The following is a 21,517-nucleotide window of genomic DNA, read 5'->3' on the forward strand; positions in this document are numbered from 1 at the left end:
TTTCTAGATAAAAGAAATCTAGCACATGTTAATATTTACTTCTAGCACAAACAAAAGCATATTGCCAACAACCATATTGTAGTGAAAAAAAATCTAGTGCATGCTAGATTTCTTCGAGCCAAAATAGAAGCATGTTGTCAATAACAACATTACAAGGTGAAGAAAATCTAACACGTGTTAGATTTACGCATAGCACAAACACAAGCAAACAACAACATTTTTGCCAAATAAGTAGTTCAACAAGACGTGAGTAAAAAGGCCTTATAACTCCCTTTATCAGACATTGCCACTCAACATCTGGAATTTTCGAAGTACTCATAAAACCTTCAATAGATGGAATTTGATTAGGAGATAGTCTTCTAGGCTTCCTGTAGAAAAAATGAATAAAATTTATCAGTAGAGATCTGCAAGATCCCACTCACAACTTGAACAACTGATAAGTCCACACGTGAAGTTAAAGGATCCTTTCTAAGTCTTTGAAATTGCACCATTAATTCCACATAGGAATCGTGAACAAAAGCCATCAATTCTTTATTCCAAGAGGCAATAATTTAATTGTGTGTGTCATGTTTATTTCCTAAAGCAGTTACGAAGGCTTCATTTTCAAATAGATATCGCCCCACATTGTGGCATATAAGAAAACATACAATGATCATCCCTAGCATGTTGACTAAGAAATTCAATGGAAGGGGGGATAAGATGCAATTATCTAAACAAACCCTCATAGTTTTTCCATTCTAGGACACATTTGTAGCAACACCAACAATTTGAGCCAAGTTATAAGACATATACCTCTTGTTCAATGCCACACTTGTCTGTACGGAGCCAAGGGTAATGGCAACAAGACATTTGTCAATAATTTCGCTCCCATATTCAACTATGAATACATCTATAGTATGAAATTTTGTCGCAACACTTGAGCTACTAAATAGATTTGATATTTGAAATTTTCTCCACTTTTTTTTTTCAGGAAATAAACTCCTTAGAATGGAAAATGTGGGACCCACAGAGACAACATATTTCTGGCATGGAAATGTTAATCTTGTTTCCCAAGTTGACAATAACACTTGTTCAACTGACATAAAAACCAACAATACAACAAAACCATGAACTTTAAATTTGTTAAATAATAATTTTATTTTCTGATCACCACTTTCAACAACATCTTTTGTAGAGTTAGACTTCGAAGGCATACAAATAATTGTAGAATCAGATGAGCCCCAAGAAAGAGTTTTGCTAACAGAAAGTGGAAGAAAATGATCTTGGAACCTCCCAGGAAAATTTTTACCTCGTAAATAATACATTTTTTCACTTGGTGATCTTGAAGGTATAAAATGACCAGGGTTCAAAGACGTATTAAGAACCAAACCCAGAGGATCAAATAAATAAAGAAATCCATTAGAAACTATTAATAGAAGGTCACATAGCAGGTAACAACTCAGTAAGCCTGAGCCATAGCTAAGGGTTTGACCTCGAAGTTTCCATGGAGGATTAAGATGGAGAATGCATATTTCCTCCATACTTAGCACAGTCTCTTCAAAAGTAATTATGAGAGAAGGCCCCTCACATTCACCTAGATTAGGTTGTAAATATTGTCATGGGTGATCCCACTTATCATATATAATGTGTAATTTCTTTGCTTGGCATTTGTTTCCTATCTCTGACAGGTCAAACAATATAAGGTCTTCATTCCTATATCTTTGAAACAATTCAATTATTCTAGTATGATCCATACAAGGAAAATATTTTGACATTTCTTGATCTATAAATGACATATATCGTAGTGACTTTGCACCAAGTCACTCAGCCAAATCATTGCTTATAAATCAACAAAGTGTAATGATGATTCTCTATTGTGAAGACCCATATGAAAAGTGGTGTAATGATGATAAGACCAATGCAACTACTACTAGGATACCCACTCACCTTTCCCTTTATCCTACAAAACACTCCCAGGTGTGAAATCCTTTTTTTGCCAAGTTTTTGCATGCAAAAGGGGAAAGTAATGAATAATTTAAACTGGCAGAATAAATTTCTTTGGGGAAAATAGGATGGAAAACATGAAGCCTCATCTCCTTACCAAGAAAGTAAGGCTAACTAGGCTTGATTGATATCCATGAACGAGGAACTATATTAGTGGTAAAATTTGTTGTTTGCACTATGATTGGTGATGAACCTTGAAAGGCACATGTGCTATCATATTCAAAATGTTAACAGTTACACATCCATGGCATCTCTAGTTCTTCCAACTTCTATGGCATAATCAGTGTAGTTGAAGCCTTGGAGATTTCTAGATCCAGTGTTCTTAGAAGAATGTGGCAGGGTTAGAAGTTGGTGTCCAAGCAGTTACTCACCTTTATCACATGCTGACCAACTGGTTTTCCTATTATATATTATTCTCAAGATCTACTTACATGCCACAAACAAAATAAGGTATTGTAAAAACAATCTCTCTCTGTTTCTAAAGGAAAACAATATTTGTGAAATGACCAAAGATAATTTTTTGTTATTTTTGTAACAGTTGCCTTAGAACATTGCTGGAGAACTCATAATCCATTGCAGCATTTTAAAATGACACAGGGCACTGATTCTCAATCATTTCTTGTTTGTTAGAATGAACTAGGTCCTATAAAAGGTAAGTCTGTCAACCCAAAATTTCCTTGAACAACTGGAGGGTTAATCTAGCTAGACTCCATCATTTTGGTTTGTTAAAATTGGCAAATAGGGCCGAATTCCACTTTGGACAACTCCTATGGGAAATATTATTGCAACATTAAATTCCTCTCTTTGATAAGACCAAAATTGATCTAAAGATCACCAAATTTGGATAAGGAAAATGGGTTTTCGAATTGATGTTCTCTCAAGTAAATTTATAAGGTCGGCCTCATCCTTATGTCGACTCATCAAGCCTAATGGTCACGTCCCATGAGCCCCCATCGAATTTTATATATAGAGGTGTCCTCTCACCACATTTCGACACATCCAAGTGCATCATCCATGCCTCTGAAAAAGGTGGACATATAAGGCAAGGACGTAGGTGTAAAGAGTCAAGTTTATGAAGATGTTTATCTGGGAAGTTTAACTCTTGATTATGAGAGTGAATTTCTTGTTGGATAGGGCCACAGTCAGAGGTATGCTCATTGGATATTTTTCTATTTCATTTGGTGTGTTGCATCTCTATTACAAGCCATGAAAAGAGGGCTACTACAACAACTTATTGGTAAGCAGTTTTGAGGGTGTAAAATCCTTCTATCTAGCCCACATATGCCCAAGATAGAGCACAACTAGGTCAAGCACTCTTCAATGTGTTTGGGACTGCTTTTTAATCTCTCATAGGTCCAAACTGCAACAAGGAGGAAGATGCACCCGAGAGGGATTTCTGCATGATGTTTGGGCTTGTCATAGTTGGATTTTTCTCTCCTATAGTAGGCCACAGCCCTAGTTGTGTGTTACAAGTAGGTTGCAGGCCTTGACAGCCTTGGACAGGAGGCTGAAATGTTGGCAGGAGGCTGCAGGCCTTGGATATCATGGATGGGAGACTGTGACTCTTATCTTATGTTTGAATAAAAGCCCAGACCATCAGCAAATTGGAACAGAGGTGTTTGGAGGAAGGCCATAGTCAGGTAGGGGTCTAGGAACAAAGAAAGAAGGTTGTAACAGTTTTCCATCAAATCCTCTCAATAATTGGCATTATCTCAATTCATCATTACAGAAGTGTTTTAGCCCTTTAAGATCCTCCACCTGCATTGTTTCTATGACTCACATTTTATGATTTGCATTCTATAAAATATGGCCTACCTAGTGTTCATAAGAATCACTACAGATCTCTCTAATTGCATGACAATGACTCATTATGTCTGTAAATCCCATGATAGTGACTACAATTCTCATCTATAACATATTTTTACTGTGTAACCTTGTAGTATAACATATTTCAGATTTCATTAACTTCGTACTAATCAAGCTTGCACCTATGATTATTATTTGAAGCAGTCTGAACTATAATCTAGCTAGAGATAGCTTGCTCCTGTAATACTACCTTATCTCAGTGCCCTGAAATTAGTATCTATGATATATCTCCTTAGATCTGGGTTATAAATTGATAAGAACCTTGCATAGAAGTAACATTGACAAGGCTAAGTCTTTAGCACAATAAACCCTGTAGCTGCTGGTATATGATATAAATATAAATGGCACAATCCTGAGGATGAAGATAAATGACAGAAGCATCATATGGGGTTCAAGTTGATCACACCCTTGTATTGTGTCAATCTTTGAAGATCTAATTTTATTAGTTGAAATACCTCTGTGGCTCAAATCTGAAGAATATAATTTGAGGTAGTATGTCCTAATCTTTTCATCTTGTGAAGATCACCCTTGGAACACTATGATGATTACCTTGTTCACTTGATCATCCATAATTGATTGGTGGCTTACTACTATTGAATATTGCTATATCCCTTCTAGAGATTGAAATATCAAGTCATTGTCTCTAAAGCAATAGCTCAAAAGGTCACTTCAATTGCTTCTCCAGATATTATATTGACAATACTTTTAGATAGTTACATTTGTTGAGAGTAGGTGTTGTATGCATTTTACAAAGGATGAGAATTGTGAAAGTCTTGACATTGAGATCACTATACATGATTCAATACTACTGCATACACAATTGTGAAATAACGATTGCAGGGTAGTACAATGCACATTAATATTGAGAGTCGATGTTCTTGGTGGTTCCTAGGGTTTGTCTTTGAGTGAGATTTCTCAAAATTTTGTATAGATGATTTACAATATTGATAACTCATGACAAGATGCATGTGGAAGAAGATGAAAGATGGAATACTTGTTGATCAGAAGTTTGAAGGCTTGCTTAATAGCTTAAGCAAAGCTACCAAGGTTTTCAAAGTATTTTCCATATGTCTACAACTGTATAGAATATTAAAGCAGTTTCTTTGATATCCTGGGAAGTTAGAATATGTTACTATTCGTATGATTATGTATGAAATTCAGGGTACATCTTGATGATGTATGGGCTTCAGTTTTCCAGAAGTACAATACCTTCATCTGGCATATTCAACCTTGAATAAAATCTATTGTTGAGATTCATAATCTGTTGAGCAGTCAATATATCTCAGGGTCTATATTTGATGACAGGTGTATCTAGGTTTTTATAGTGATCAGGGATTGCTACAGAGTCAGTTTCAATAGATTCCAAGAAACTGTTATTTTTTACAGTTTGTTTTTTCCTATAAACGAGAGTTCCAGGGCTCACATGGCAGAGATGCTTAAGTAGATTGCTCCTCAAAGTGATTTTGTTTTGATAGGACCACAAATGTCACTATGAATTAACTCGTGATTTGTGTTGCTCTCAATTTAGATATTTCAAAGCTATCCATCTTTTTATTTCCAAAAACACATGCTTCAGCTCTGACGTTAGGTCAAAATTGAAGAAAATTAGCATCATGTTATCACTGGAATTGAATCACGTAGATCATTCAATAAGACAAAAATACTATGAAATGAGACACTAACAATTTTATTACAAGAAAAAGAAAATGGATTCCGAAGCACATGAACACATAATAGAGCTTTTAACACTAAACATTCCAATTCCTATGATTCTTTATTTCCCCAATAAACTTTCACTTCCTATAATGTTATGAAACCAGCTCAAGAAAAGATAGAAAAGATAGATCAACGCCTTAGAATTCAGCCTCTTCGAGGGGGCAACCTCCTTTACATTACATAAATGAACAATTCTTGGATGATACAAATGACAAAACCTCCTTTCTATATATAGGAGTCTAAGGAGTCACAATATAATCCAGCCGACCTAACAATAATAATATAAAGCCACAAAAATAACAATAGAGGGATTCTATGGGCACATTAATAACAATATGGGGCAATGGGGGCACAACAATATAAATAAGGGGTATAACTACAATAGTAATGGGGTAATCACTAGTATTATAGGGACCCAACATGCCCCTCTCCTTCAAAAAAGTGTTGTCCTCAACGCTTGAGTAGTTCTGGATACTTCTGCATAAAATTCTCATCCTCCCATGTGGAATCTTCAGCGGATAAGTTCTTCCACTTGATAAGATACTCTGAAATTGATCGATTTCGTAGCTGTCGAGTTCTTGTTTCTGTGACTGCTTCCGGTTCCAATATAATTTTTCCTTCCTCGTCAAGTTCTGGCAATATTGTTTGAACTGGGAGCTTGTCGCCTATAACCTTCTTTAAACATGAAACATGGAAAACTGGGTGCAATCGAGAAGCTGCAGGAAGCTCCAATTTGTATGCCATAGTACCAATCTTTTGCAACACCTTGTACGGACCATAATACTTTGGTGATAATTTATTATCCTTCTTAGCTTGCTTGAGGGACATTTGCTTATATGGTTGTAGCCGTAGGAATACCCAATCACCTACATCAAAACTTCTTTCACTGCGATGTTGATCTGCCTGTTGTTTCATTCTATTCTGTGCCAACACGAGGTTATCCTTTAAGAGTTGGAGGACTTGTTGTTGATGTTCGATGTGATGTTCCACTGCCTGAACCTTAGAATTTTCTCTTAAATATGATGTGATGGATGGTGGTTGATACCCATAAAGTGCCATAAATGGGGTCATTTTTGTTGCTGTATGGAAGGAAGTGTTATACCACCATTCAGCCAGAGGCAACCATTTGACCCATTGTGTCTGTTTATCAGATACAAAGCAACGAAGATATCCTTCCAAACATTTGTTTACTATCTCAGTTTGCCCATCAGATTGAGGATGATAAGATGAGCTATGAGCTAACTGAGTACCAAGACAAGAAAATAATTCTGTCCAAAAATTTCCAGTGAAAATGGGATCTCTGTCACTTACAATAATCTTTGGGTTTCCATGTAGCTTTTGAATTGTTTCCATAAATGCAGTAGAAACTGTACTGGCTTTAAATGGATGTGATAATGCACAAAAGTGTGCATACTTGGTAAGTCTGTCAACTACCACCATGATGACACTCTTTCCCTCAGACTTGGGTAAACCTGTGATAAAATCCATTGAAACCTCCTCCCAACGTTGGCTTGGAATGGATAAAGGTTGTAATAGACCCGGTGTCTTAATTGTTTCAACTTTATTTTGTTGGCAAACCAAACATTCCGCCACAAACTTTTGAATATCTGATTTAAGGCCATCCCAAAAAAATTCCTTCTTAACCCTGTGGTAAGTTTTTAAAAATCCTGAGTGCCCTCCTAAGGGAGAAGTGTGCAATTCCATAAGAATCTTTTGTTTTAGCTGGGAATTCTTACAGAGGTATAAGCGATCTTTGTACCATAACGAATCATTTTTCCAGCTAAATGTATCAGACGTACTGGAATCTTGTTGTAGCTTTCGAATAAGTGCCCACACTTCTTCGTCATTCTTCCATTCCTCCCTTGCTTCGTTTATCCAATCTGGTTGGATAATAGAAATGGCGCACAACAATGCTTCCACATCCTCATCCTTTCTTGAGAGTGCATCTGCCACCACATTTTGCTTCCCTTTTTTGTAGATGATTTCAAAGTCATAACCCAACATCTTTGTGACCCACTTTTGTTGCTCTTCAGAGGATAATCTTTGTTCTAAAAAGTATTTAAGGCTATCATGATCCGTTTTTACCTTGAAGTGTCTTCCCATTAGGTAGGGTCGCCATTTCTTAAGTGCATGGAGTATTGCCAACATTTCCTTCTCATAAATAGCTTTGCTTAAAAACTTTCCCTTGATTGGACGACTTTCAAAAGCAATGGGTCTTTCATCTTGCATTAGAACAGCACCAATTCCATTTCCTGAAGCATCACATTCCACAATAAAGGTTTTTGTGAAGTCCGGTGTAGCTAAGACCGGTGCTTGGCACATTGCCTCTTTAAGATGTTCAAAGGCCTTTGTTGCTTCCGGAGTCCATGAAAATGCATCTTTCTTCAATAATGTTGTTAGAGGTGCTGCTATTCTCCCATAATTCTTAACAAACTTGCGATAATACCCTGTCAACCCAAGAAATCCTCGCAGATGCTTTATGGATGTGGGGATTTTCCATTCCTTAATGGCTTTAATTTTGCTAGGGTCTACCTTAACTCCTTCATGAGATACAATATGACCCAAATATTCCACCTCCTGGACTCCAAAGAAACATTTGGATCTTTTTGCATATAATTGTTTCTCCTCCAATAGTTGTAGCACCCTGTCAACATGTTCAACATGATCCTTCCAAGACTTGCTGTAGATTAGTATATCATCAAAAAATACTAACACAAATTTTCTAAGGAATGGTTTGAAAATTGAATTCATCAAACCTTGAAATGTTGAAGGTGCATTGGTAAGGCCAAAAGGCATGACCAAAAATTCATAATGACCCTCATGAGTTCTAAATGCCGTTTTCGGAATGTCTTCAATCTTCATTCTGATTTGATGATATCCTGAACGAAGATCCAACTTGGTGAAGTAAATTGATCCATGCAATTCATCCAGTAATTCATCAATGACAGGAATGGGGAACTTATCTTTAATAGTGAGCTTGTTGAGCTCCCTATAATCCGGACACATGCGCCATGATCCATCCTTCTTGTGCACCAATACTACTGGAGCAGAGAAAGAACTTTGACTCGGTTGAATTATACCAGCCTCTAGCATTTCTGCAACCATACGTTCAATTTCACTTTTTTGGACATAGGGATATCTGTACGGCCTGATGTTTGGAGGAACACTTCCTGGAATCAGATGAATAGCATGATCATGATCACGCATAGGTGGGAGACCTTTGGGAGTCTCAAATACCTTGGAATGATTGTCCAGGACTTTTTGGAGATCTGGAGAAATAGATGATTCCAATGTGGAAACATCTAGCGAACATAATTGTGCAATTACACCTCTTTGCTCCTTTTTTAGAAGCTTTGTCATACCATTAGAGCTGATTATCTTTCCTGGTTTCCCTGCAATACCCCTTAATTCAACTTCCTTTCCTTCCATAGAAAATTTGATGAAAAGTTCTTGAAAATTAAAAGCTATTGTACCCAAGGATTGTAGCCATTGGACTCCTAGTACAACATCAGCACCTCCCATTGGAATGGAAAGCATTGGGCTAGTCAATACATATTCTCCCATGGATAGCTTGATATTATGGCACTTTCCAGAGCAATTTATTGTTCCTCCATTTGCAATCATCACTTGACACTCTGGTGCTGGATATAGGAAGCAATTCAATTCTTTTGCTACCCTACAATGAATAAAATTGTGGGTGCTTCCTGAATCAATCAACACTATTACCTTTTTCTTCTTGATTTGTCCTTCTATCTTGATGGTTTGAGGAGTGGTAATTCCCGCCAATGCATTACAAGATATGGTCGGATTTATTTGTTCTTCATCTAGGCTTTGTTCCTGGAGTATATCCTCTTCTTTTGACCTTTCTTGCTCCTTTTCTTCTTCCTCTTCACAATCTATGTAGAATAATTTCTTCTCAGCACACTTATGACCTTTAGTGTATTTGCTATCACAACTGTAACAAAGCCCTTTTGCTCTTTTTTCTTCCAATTGTTGTGGTGTCAACCTTATAGGTTGTGGAAGACTAGGGGCAACAACACTTCCGTCTTTATAGTTGTGAGTGGTATGCTTCCTAGTTGCCATAATTTTGCTTTCCATTTTTCTTGCTAACCTGAATGCCTTCTCTAATGAATCAGGTTCCCAAAGGCGAACATCATGTTGGATATTATCCTTTAAAGACCCTATGAACACATCAATCCTATGCTCCTCTGGAATATCTTTTACCCTTATGTTCAATTTTTGGAACTCCTCAATGTGCTCCATTATTGAACCCTTTTGTTTGAGACTTATCAATTGGCTAAAAAAAGTGTTGCTTTTTGTATCCTCATAATGTGCTATCAATTCTTCCGTAAAAATTGCCCAAGTGATAAATTGTTTACGAGAGCAAAGCCATTGATACCATACAAACTGATTTGGTTCCAAATATAAAGTTGCCATACGTACCTTTTGTGTGTTTTGCACATTATTGAGATCGAAGAATTGCTCCATCTGTAATATCCATGTGGCGGGATCCTTGCCATCAAACTTCCTCATATCGATTTTTGGAATATGGTAGGTCTTCGATCCAACATTAGAGTCTATGGAATCATGATTAACATTTCTTTTGTTCACATCATGAGTTTCCTTTACAACCTTTTCACCATTAGTAAGTATTTCTTGTAGAAAATTTGTCAAATCTGTCTTCAAATCTACCATGTCTGTCTTCAAATCTGTCCTCAAATCTGTCTTCAGATCATCCATCTTAGCTTCCATGCCCTTTATTTTAGATTCCATGCCATTTATCTTAGCATCTGTTAGCTTTTGTGAGCGTGACATTTGTTGCACTTGTTCTTGTAATTTTGATATATCATGTAGCATTTCTTCCTCTTCTTCATGAGTCATGCTAGAGCTTTCAGGTTCCTTACTAGGTGTTTGCATTTTCTTTCCTCGGGGCATCAGTTACCGATAATAATGCTTTACTATGCCCTTTGAATTCCTTCAAACCAAGCTTATGAAAAAATTAAAAAAAAATAAATAAAAAAAAACTACACACCTTTTTTTACTTTGTAGAAGCCTGATATTGAATCTGATGTATCTCTGTAATTTCAAATCATCCAGTTCTGAAATTGTGTCCTGTTGTAGCATTCGATGTCCTCTTTCCAATGCCACTAGTCTGATCCAAATTGGATTCTCCAAGAAAGAGTTATGCACAATCTCTCATAGTGACCTTCTTACGAAATTTCAATCCGATGCTCAGAAAGAAAGTTATGACGATTTTCCCCAGGTCACCTGTTTTGAGTGTAATTCAGGAGTCTGCAAAAAGACCAACTTCCTTAGATCATATCTCCGAAAATATCGCGCGAAAAGCTCTGAAATTCGGACCCAAGGTTCAGTGCGATTTCTTCTCAAATGGGTTTTTTTTGCGACTTTTGAAACGTCACAGAAAAAAAGTTATAGCGAAAATTCCACGATGACCTGTTTGGAGCAGCGAAACCCTAGAATCCAAAGCTCTGATACCAAATGTTATGAAACCAGCTCAAGAAAATATAGAAAAGATAGATCAACGCCTTAGAATTCAGCCTCTTCGAGGGGGAAACCTCCTTTACATTACATAAATGAACAATTCTTGGATGATACAAATGACAAAACCTCCTTTCTATATATAGGAGTCTAAGGAGTCACAATATAATCCAGCCGACCTAACAATAATAATATAAAGCCACAAAAATAACAATAGAGGGATTCTATGGGCACATTAATAACAATATGGGGGCAATGGGGGCACAACAATATAAATAAGGGGTATAACTACAATAGTAATGGGGTAATCACTAGTATTATAGGGACCCAACATATAATCTCTATCTCACCACATATGTAGCCAATTTCGTCCTCTTATTGACTTGCCATTTTACAGACCCTCAAATTACACCACACACAATTGTTTCATGTACACTAATTTCAAAATTTGACCATTACTTTAATGACCTAACATTTTAACAATAGAACTAAGGTAAGCCTTTCAAGACCTTTCCTATAATAGCTCACATCAAATCACAAGATCCAAAAGTGGCTTTTCTTGGTTGTAGTCAACCTCTGACAGATATGTCACCTATACTAAAGTGACACAAGAAACAAGATTTTCATAATGTATGACAAAAATTCACATCATTAAAGATTGTGTGACCCACCATAAGATGAATAAGGTGTAGGATGATTTTAGTGAGATCTAACTAATTTTGGGAACAAAAGGGTAATCACAACAAATATGCACAACTGTGGTATCATTAAAATAACGTATTTAATCATTAATGTTTGTGCACTAAGCTATCAATGAAATAGTGATCCTCATTAATCCTTAGTGACAAACAAAGAGCATCAAGATAAAGTGTGCTAAAATAGTCTGTAGTTGTGGCTAATACATGTAAAAATTATCTTAATGGCTTTCTTGGAAGTTTTCTAAATCAAATCATGTTGGAACTATTCTGCTACAGGAATACAAATACACATAAGAACCATTAGACTATATTTTCAAAAGGTTCTTCACCAAAACCCTAGTTGGTTATTAGAGCATGATAAAATTTATTTCCTATCATATCTCCACTTTTATATATAAACTCCTGTATATGCAAGTTCAGAATTTTAGGATTTGAAGCGCCCATGAAAGTGCCTCTGCATATCATTGATCACATAAAATAGTTTGAAAATAGTTGAATTAATACATGAATACACATTGAGAAACAAAATCTACATGGCATGTTGCCACAATATTGAATATTACAACAATTATTATGCATAACATCAATAGCTTAAATTATTGGGACAAGAGACAATTATCCTTTTATATCATAAGCCTTTCTAATTCCTTCAAATCCACTCCAAGGTGCACCAAAGACATCATTTCAACTGGATTGCCTTCTTGCAAAAATTTACAGTGGTCATGAAATACATTGAAGGTACACACAATCATAGTTATACAGATGTTCTGGGAATACCAAAGCCACTCCATTCCCTCCATCTATATTAAAGGTTCCTGAATCTATGAAAAGTTGAAACCCATCCCCCCATCAAAATTGGCACAAAGAAGCAACCAAGGGTACCCACAATAAAGAATAACATGCATAGAAACCAACACTTAGCATAGATCTGAAATCATATTGCTAAGTTCTTGGGCTTATAAATCCATTTACCAAAATTATTTTCCCACATTTGAATAAGCATATCCCATTTTCCTCACGTGTTTCTTGAAAAGAAAAGGAATTCCTAAGAATTTAAAAATCTAGCTTGACTTGAGCCAAACCCACCCTTGTGTTTTAAGTAAATTTGGCATCTTCTATGAGCTCTACCTTTAAGTCAATCGGGCATGTTTTGTGAGCTCTACCTGTAGCAATAGGTTTTCACTCATTGAATGTTTAGAGCTAAGGGCCTTGCAAAAAATGCTTAAGTAATCTATAACACATTATCAATTGACTCCAATCTAGAACAATGAGTTTTAGTCCATTCAAAAGATTATTTGGATACGGTTTGTGCAGATGAATCCACTTTAATGACACCATGCTTAACCCTATGAGATGTCAAACATACACTGGCCTCTGTTTGGCAACTTGATCGAAAAAGGATTAACCCTGGTTTACACTCTTTAAGAGAGAGGCAAGGTTAGGTCTTGGTGAATAATATCTTAAAATCCTTTAGAGAAATTGGCTCAAATGCAAGAGGTAGAATAAAGGGATACCACGCTATCATGTAAGTTTTTTCAAAGTTGGTTTTGATGACAAGGATGTTATGCCCATAATGATTGATCCATTCCATGCCTTCACAGACTGCAATAATATTGGCGATGATGAATCACCCTTTGATGAAACAAGTCTGCCCAAGTTTGATAATAATCATGAGAATATGCTTGATTATGAGCATTGAGCTTTGGTAAGACTATTACATGCGACATTCAATAGAGTGATAGGCTTCTAGCTCATAGTCACTTTGGAATCATTGGGCTTGGGTATAAACTTGATAATACCTTTGTTTAATTTGGTTCTCAATGATGGCTCTTGTGATGGATTCTTTGTAAACCTATACAAAATATTTGGATTGACAAAGTACTAGGTAACATTATAGAATTCACACTGGAATCTGTCTAATCCCAAGACTTACCATTATCATTGATCATGTTTGAGAGGGTAGCAGCTATCTTACCCAAGGTCAAAGACTAGTCACACAATATTCTTTGTGCTTAATCTTTGCAATTGAAAATTCTTTTGTAGGGAGAATTAAGAAGTGAATTTCTTTTCAATTTCATCTTTTAAGCCTACTCTTGGTTGATTTGATAGTGGATATTATCTTCAAGCCTTCTTTTGAATATAGATCCCCTAACAATCCTTGCACTATGATATTCTGCAGATGATTAGATCATAAACAATCATACAAACAGAAATTGTTTTCCATTGATAAGAATCTATATACCCCTCTCAAGGTCCTACAAGGCAAGGACATGCATTGAAAAGAATATATATACTCTTCTCAAAATAATATATATACATTATGCATGAGGTTAATTCTATACTATCTTGAGGAAAAACAAAAGGCTTGGGTTAGATCCGGTAGTCCAAAGGGAATATCTTCTATTGCTAGTCTAATTGAGGGATTTCTCAAGCATTGGGGCCCTGGGTTTCGATGATATGAAAATACCTTTCAATACCTTGTGGTAGACATACAAGAAGAATAAGCTCCTAGCTCTCTTGAAGATGATAACAATATCACTGAAAAAGACCCTCCAAATTCACAAGATTAGTTCTTGATGGATAGGCTACTTGTGACCAACGTGGCCCCACATTAAACCCCATCCTCATCAAAGAACAACTATGTATTGATGCATCCATCCTAGATTCTATGAATGATTTGCATGAAAACAAGGAGCATGATAATAATTTTCACCATTGTGAGGATGCCAGTCATGATTTCCTACATGACAAAGTGATAAACAGAGGAAATGAATTATTTTTTAATATTTCCACCAATGATACAACCCAAATGCAGTTCTAGATAGGTAGAAACCATGTTTCTACCCCAAAAGATCAACCATATGAAAAGGATGATGAAGATCATGATTCCATTGCTGATAATTTAAATCCTGAAAACACTTTTGAGGTCACATAAATATAGTTCAATCACACTAATCCTATTTTCATAGACACTGAAATTAAGGGAGCTATAGACTTTCCTGGTAATATACTTGGCACTTCAACATTTCATTGTGAGCTTGAGAAGTAATGTAACCCCCACATTGCACTTTGATGTTAATCATGATCATGTAAGAAATAAATGGAAGTAACAATGATTTCCTACAGTTTGAGGTCATTAAACTCAAAAGGTTGTCAAAGCCAGAAAATTAATAATGTGACCATTATTATTATTTGAGTGGAGAAACAATTAATATTATAGTTCAATCCTAAAAGATCCTATATCATGGAATCTGACAATCCTGCTATTTTTTATGCCTACAATCTGAATTTATTCCTCAAGCTTGATGGGATAGGGAACTCTCTTCGTTTTACTGACAATACTCATCTGGAAGAAAATGTTATTGACATATGTGATGGATATTCCTTGGTAGACGAACAAAGGGTATGTTATAAACACACAATTATTAAAGCTTTCAGTCATACAGATCCATTTCCACCTATAGATGGCTCTATTATTGACAATACCAAAGTTGGACAGCCTAGAAGATTGATGAAACCTACAATGAAACCCTCGATGACATATACAACTACAATGTCGAGAATGAAAACGATGTCAAGAAAATAATTGATGAAAAATACAGGCTTGACCAAATAAAAAAGTTCTCTCTGAACCACATCAAATGCGAAGATGTTTTCTTCTTCATGAACATGTGGACAATCATTCATGCACTAGATTTTTAAAAGGAAATGTAGACAATGAACCTCTAACAAATCCACATGAACTCAACGCTAAGGGACAATTTTGGCACCTGGAAAAGGTGCACTCTCGAGTGGTCGATGATATAGGTCAAAATGATCTTGAAACCTACAAGAGGATGTTTTCTCAACCTATTCATAAACAATATCTGGCTTCTCTTGTTAGGATATTCCGACACATAGGAAATAGTTAAGTACAACTTGGTCTAGTTTAGAGTTAGGTATAGAGTTAGGTAAAGTGTGTTTCTTTACCGTTGTACATTTTGTAACTTACAATCCGACGGTTCACTCTCTCCTCGGTATTACCGACACTTGATCCGTGGCTTGACACCCGATTGGTCCATGAGTTCTATTTAAAGCGCATGGAGGGTCATTGTTCAGGTAATCCGTGCATGAGAGAAGCTTATGTAAATTTTCATTCTTTGATTAATAAATTGCCTGTAGTACCCACGTTGGGACAGGCCGTGGACTGTTTCCCTCTTTGAGGGTTTTAACCACGTCAAAAATATTGGTGTATTGATCTGTGATCTGGTTGTGAGCGGTGTCCTTTTGGTATTCTTTCTGAGGAGCTTACCCTGTAAATTCCTACATGGTATCGGAGCTATTTGAGGGCCGCGTCCGTTGGTGATCCAAATCTGAAGCCGGTAGAACTGCATGCGGCTGTCGTTTCCTAGATCTGCTGTTTCTGACTGCTTTCGGGTCGAAAGGACTGTTCTGTTGCGTTCGAAGCATCTGTTCCAGTGAGGAACCCCTTTCGTTTCACGCGAAAAGGTTTCCGGTAGCCCTAGCTGCGTCATTTTTCAGATCGGGAGGTATACAGTGTTTTTGCAGTTTACTGTTATTTTCTCTCTGCTTATTTCGGTTTCGGTTTATTTAGCCCTTTTTTTTTAACCGGATCTATACCTTTCATTTCTGCGTATGCTCTTTGCCCTGCGACTCTGTGCGATCTAGGCAAATAAAAAACAGAAAGGAAGGATTTTTCTCATGCGTATGCTCTTTTCCCTGCACCTTAGTGTGATCTCGGAAAATCAGAAACATTGAGAAAAATATTTAGTTTTTCGGCTAAAGCTAACTTTGAGATTTTTTTTTAAAAAATATCTAGTTTTTTGGCTAAAGCTAACTTCGAGCCGCAAGGTTCGTTTTTCTTTGCATATTCGTGTTGGGTTTTGTGTTTTGTGTTTTGTAGGGAAAAAGAGCTTTCTCAAGGCAAGCACGCAAACCAAGCCCCCCCCCCCCCCCTCTCTCTCTCTCTCTCAAATTTTTTGTATAGATCAATTGGTTCAAAGCTATTTTAAGAGAGTAGAGGTCTTGGGTTCAAGTCTCCATTTTGTGGGGGCGGATTTTTTGATTCCCGTACATTCGCGCACTTTGCCGGCAACTTCAACAATTTTTTTTTCAAAAAGCCATAACTTCTTCATCCGGAAGCCTTTTTCAGAGCCGTTTTTTTTAAAACAGCCTAATTTTTCGAGATCTATCCATTGGCACACTTACTTTTAGCATCTTCAGCTTCAGTGTTTTTAAAAAAATGGAAAGTCCATGCCAAGTCATTCTTGACAGCACTAACTATTTCCAATGGGTAGCCTACATGGAAGATTTACTTAGAAGTAAAGGTCTCTACAGAATAGCCACATACCAAGAGAAGAAACCAAAATATGAAGACAAGGCTGCCAAATGGGAAAATAGACAAGATCAAGCACGTGGTTTGATAGGGATGTCTATTTCTCCTGATCTTAGATTCCATATTGCAGAACTTGAGACTCCTCATGAAGCATTGGAAAAAATCGCTAAAGTTTTTGGGATTAAAAATGAAATTAGAGCCCATCAACTTGAAAATGAGTTGCTTACTTTGGATCCTAATAATTTTTCTTGCATTGAAGATTCCTTGTCCAAATTCAAGACCCTTAGATATCTCTTGGAAGGTGTTAAGGTTAAGAAAGAAGATGGTAACCTTATTTATTCCATCCTTACTAAGTTGGGACCAGCCTACTCTGTATTTGTTTCCACTTTCCATTCTACAAGGGAAGCTTTCATTTGTCAAGGAAAAGACTACAAGGCCCCTTCCTTTGACTCCTTTTGTGATTCCTTAATAAGAGAACAAGAAAAACTCTTACACCTTGGTCTTCTTAATCTTGGAAACTCTTCCAAGAAAGCGTTAGCCGCCCAGCAGCAACCAAATTCAAAGAATCCTAAGAAGTCATATCCTAAAAAGAATGGTCCTAAACCAAACAAGGGTCCTAAGCAAACTCAGCCTCAAAATGAAAGATCATTTCAGCAAAATGATAAGACCAATAAAAACAAATGGAAGAAGACTGATAGACATTGTAACTTTTGTAATCGAGATGGCCACTTAGAATCTAAATGCTTTAAGAAGATGGAAGCCTTGGAAGCCACAATGAAGAAACATAACATCCATGTGGAGCATACTTCAACTTCAACTTCTGGAATGGCACTTTCTGCATGTCGTTGTCAATCATCTCAGTCTGGTTATGCATTAAATGTATCTTCTTCTTCTCCTTCTCATGAGTGGCTCATTGATTCTGGAGCCTCTTATCACATGGCCAAAAACCAAGCCATGTTTTCTTCTTTAAATGATTGTAATACCAAAAATATATATGTTGGTGATGATAGATCTCTTAATGTTGTAGGGACTGGAACTGTTCATCTAGACAATGGTCAGTTTAATGATGTATTATGTGTTCCAACCTTATCCTGCAACCTTCTATCTGTATATCAGATAACTCATTCAGGTGAAGGTAAAATTGTTGAATTTTCACCTCTTGAGTTTTAAGAAGTATACCCAAGTGCGTCTGGAGAAATCATCAATGAAAGTTAAGAAATACTTGCAGCGAGAGAATGAAGCAACAGGAAGTGGACCACATAAATCCTTCTCCTATTGTGTCATATTTGTAAATCCTTCAATCCTATCCCAAGTTGTTCTTAAGGGGGGATGTTAGGATATTCCGACACATAGGAAATAGTTAAGTACAACTTGGTCTAGTTTAGAGTTAGGTATAGAGTTAGGTAAACTGTGTTTCTTTACCGTTGTACATTTTGTAACTTACAATCCGATGGTCATGATATGTAGTGATCCGACGGTTCACTCTCTCCTCGGTATTACCGACACTTGATCCGTGGCTTGACACCCGATTGGTCCATGAGTTCTATTTAAAGCGCATGGAGGGTCATTGTTCAGGTAATCCGTGCATGAGAGAAGCTTATGTAAATTTTCATTCTTTGATTAATAAATTTCCTGTAGTACCCACGTTGGGATAGGCCGTGGACTGTTTCCCTCTTTGAGGGTTTTAACCACGTCAAAAATACTGGTGTATTGATCTGTGATCTGGTTGTGAGCGGTGTCCTTTTGGTATTCTTTCTGAGGAACTTACCCTGTAAATTCCTACATCTCTGACCACTCAACTTATGGGGTTTAGGGTTTGATGGTGATACAAGCACCGTTATGAAGTGTTGTGTCTATGTATCAATTTCTGGGCATTATATTTCATAACAGACTCTAAGACGTTACTTATAGTGGACCACTATAAAACAATCAAGTTCCATCTTTATAATTCTCCTCACTGTGTGATCAATTTTCTAATTAGAAACAACCATTTGTGGGTATTATTGGTCTTCTGGATCAAATGTGCATGACCTTGAAGGCTATAATTTTTCAATGGCAATAGGATGAAGTTAAATCGACAAAAATGGAAAACAAAAGTTTTGTACCATTACTTGGGTCAAACTTATCAGTCCATTCATCACTGCAATTACACAATATTAGAAACATCCAAACACCTCAAGTCTCTAAACAAAGAAACTGGTGTAAACTCGTTGACTCCAGATGACAACAATACTAGAGGTGGGCATCAGGAATACCATGTAACATCCAATGGGAAAATATGTTTTATACACGAAATCAAATGCAGTCAGAGTATTTTCTAATGTTAGAACCTTGGAAAATTATGGAAGACGTACTTGTTCATTTTGATTAAAGGTAAATATACTGATTATAACATAGTGCAAGGAAATTCCAAAAATCTCTTAGTTGGAGACAGAATACACTTTCTATTAATATGTGTCCAAAGGTAAACAACTACATTCATACATGAAAGAAGGAATTCTCTGAACTATTCAATACTTCCTAAAAACTATAACCCATTCAAAAAATAAAAAAATGCCATTTCATCTAAGGATACTAAAAAGAAAATGGAATAAATAAGTGAGTGAACTGACAAAAACAATTATATTAGGTTCCCAATAAGATATTCTCAAAGGGAATGCAAGTTCATTCATATTCTCAAAGTAGACAATGCCATGAAAACTTTCTAGTTTGTAACTGAGGAATACCAGAGCACAATGAAGATGCCAAAGAAATATATTTTTAACTTGATATTTATCCAGTTTAAAGTGAATGATGCTAATCAGTACTAAATATAGAAGTGTAGGTTGTGGTAATTGTGTCAAAATTCCTACAGCAAGAGCATCAATCACACTAGTCGTATATCCTGAAAGTGCATGCCAAAAATACTTGCAACCCCTCATAACCGGCAATTTTGTATCATTTCCAAGATCCCTGTTCTTTTAGTAATCAGAACAGAGCACTAAAGCAAGGAACATCCCTGGAATTTCCTGCATTGTGATTTAATATAAAGTTTAAATAATGAGTAGGTGGATGTGAATAAGGTGCTCACTATTTATGAGTCCTCACTTTTAACAAACCGTGACATCCATAGAAATATTGTTCATAAGAACATTTCTGTAAAAAATAAACTAAATAAAGCGTTCAAACAAAATGATATCTTCCCACTAAAAATGCACCAACTACAACAACAACCTGATGATGGTTTAAAAAAACTAAAGAACATGTTAAATAGTTAATACTAACAGAGTTAATGACAGGATAAGAGAAAAGACTTCATTCTGGAGTAACAATGAAGTAAAGTAACTCTCTTTATTGGAGATCTTATACACAAAGTTTGGTGTACCTGAATAGGTATTGAATATCTTATAAATAAAGTTTGGTGTACCCAAACACGCCCAAAATGTATCTCATGTATGCATTTAATCTCTTACAAGCATCCTATGTCCATTGATCAAGTCACTGTAATACTAAAATAGTAAACAGTTATATCATGGCCAAATATGACATGTTAGGTCCCTGAACAAATACTATCTGATAAACAATGCTAGAATACAGTATTATACTGGAATATACTTGATGAAACAGCTAAAATCTGAAACCACCTGGTTGTTACATATTTATAAATTATTCCAAAAAAAATTATAGACAAGAACACAAACAAATAATTGTTTTGAAAATGGCGGAAAACAAAGAGGAAAAGAAACCCTAGCGGAGCTCTGATGGTCGGCGATAATGGAGTTATTGTGGCACTGCTGCTAGGCACCTGATGGTCAGGGTTAACCTCGATGACTCGCCAGACTCCATCCAACCTTACGTCCTTCCCACGAGCTCTCTGGAATTTTTCGTTCCTACGGTCCTCCCACCTTCCTCACAGTCCCTAATCACCATCGACCGTTTTCCTGTCAGTTGCAATGGACATGGACGAGGTGGACTATACTAAGGACCCCAATCCCCATGAGGTCATTTGGTCTCACCATCACGCCGTGTCGGGCTCTGGTCCCTTTGCCGCATCTCTGCGACCTCTATCAACTCCTAGCTCTGCACTGGACCGACCTGGGCCATTTGTGCCCCATCCTCTACCCTCTGTCAACATCGAAGATGCCTCCAACTTGGACTTACCACCACTTTCCCCAATTACCTTGAGCTACCTGCCTACAACCATCACCTACTTTCGACATGCCACTGGCCCATCTACCCCACATCTTTGCCCCGCCCTACAACCCTTCCTCCTCTAGCATCCCCCCTCCTAGGACTACTGCCTACCCTATCCCTGCACTATCCGGTACCACCCTTAACCCTAGTGGCCCATCTCCCAACACCCCTATCCATATTGGATGCTTCAGCTCCCCAGTCCCAAACCCTAAATCGACCCCATCCACCCCACAAACGGTTAACCAGG

This window comes from Pinus tabuliformis, chromosome 9 (genome assembly GCF_031772625.1).
Source record: "Pinus tabuliformis cultivar Carrire ecotype Pingquan chromosome 9, CPIR1, whole genome shotgun sequence".
NCBI lineage: Eukaryota > Viridiplantae > Streptophyta > Pinopsida > Pinales > Pinaceae > Pinus > Pinus tabuliformis.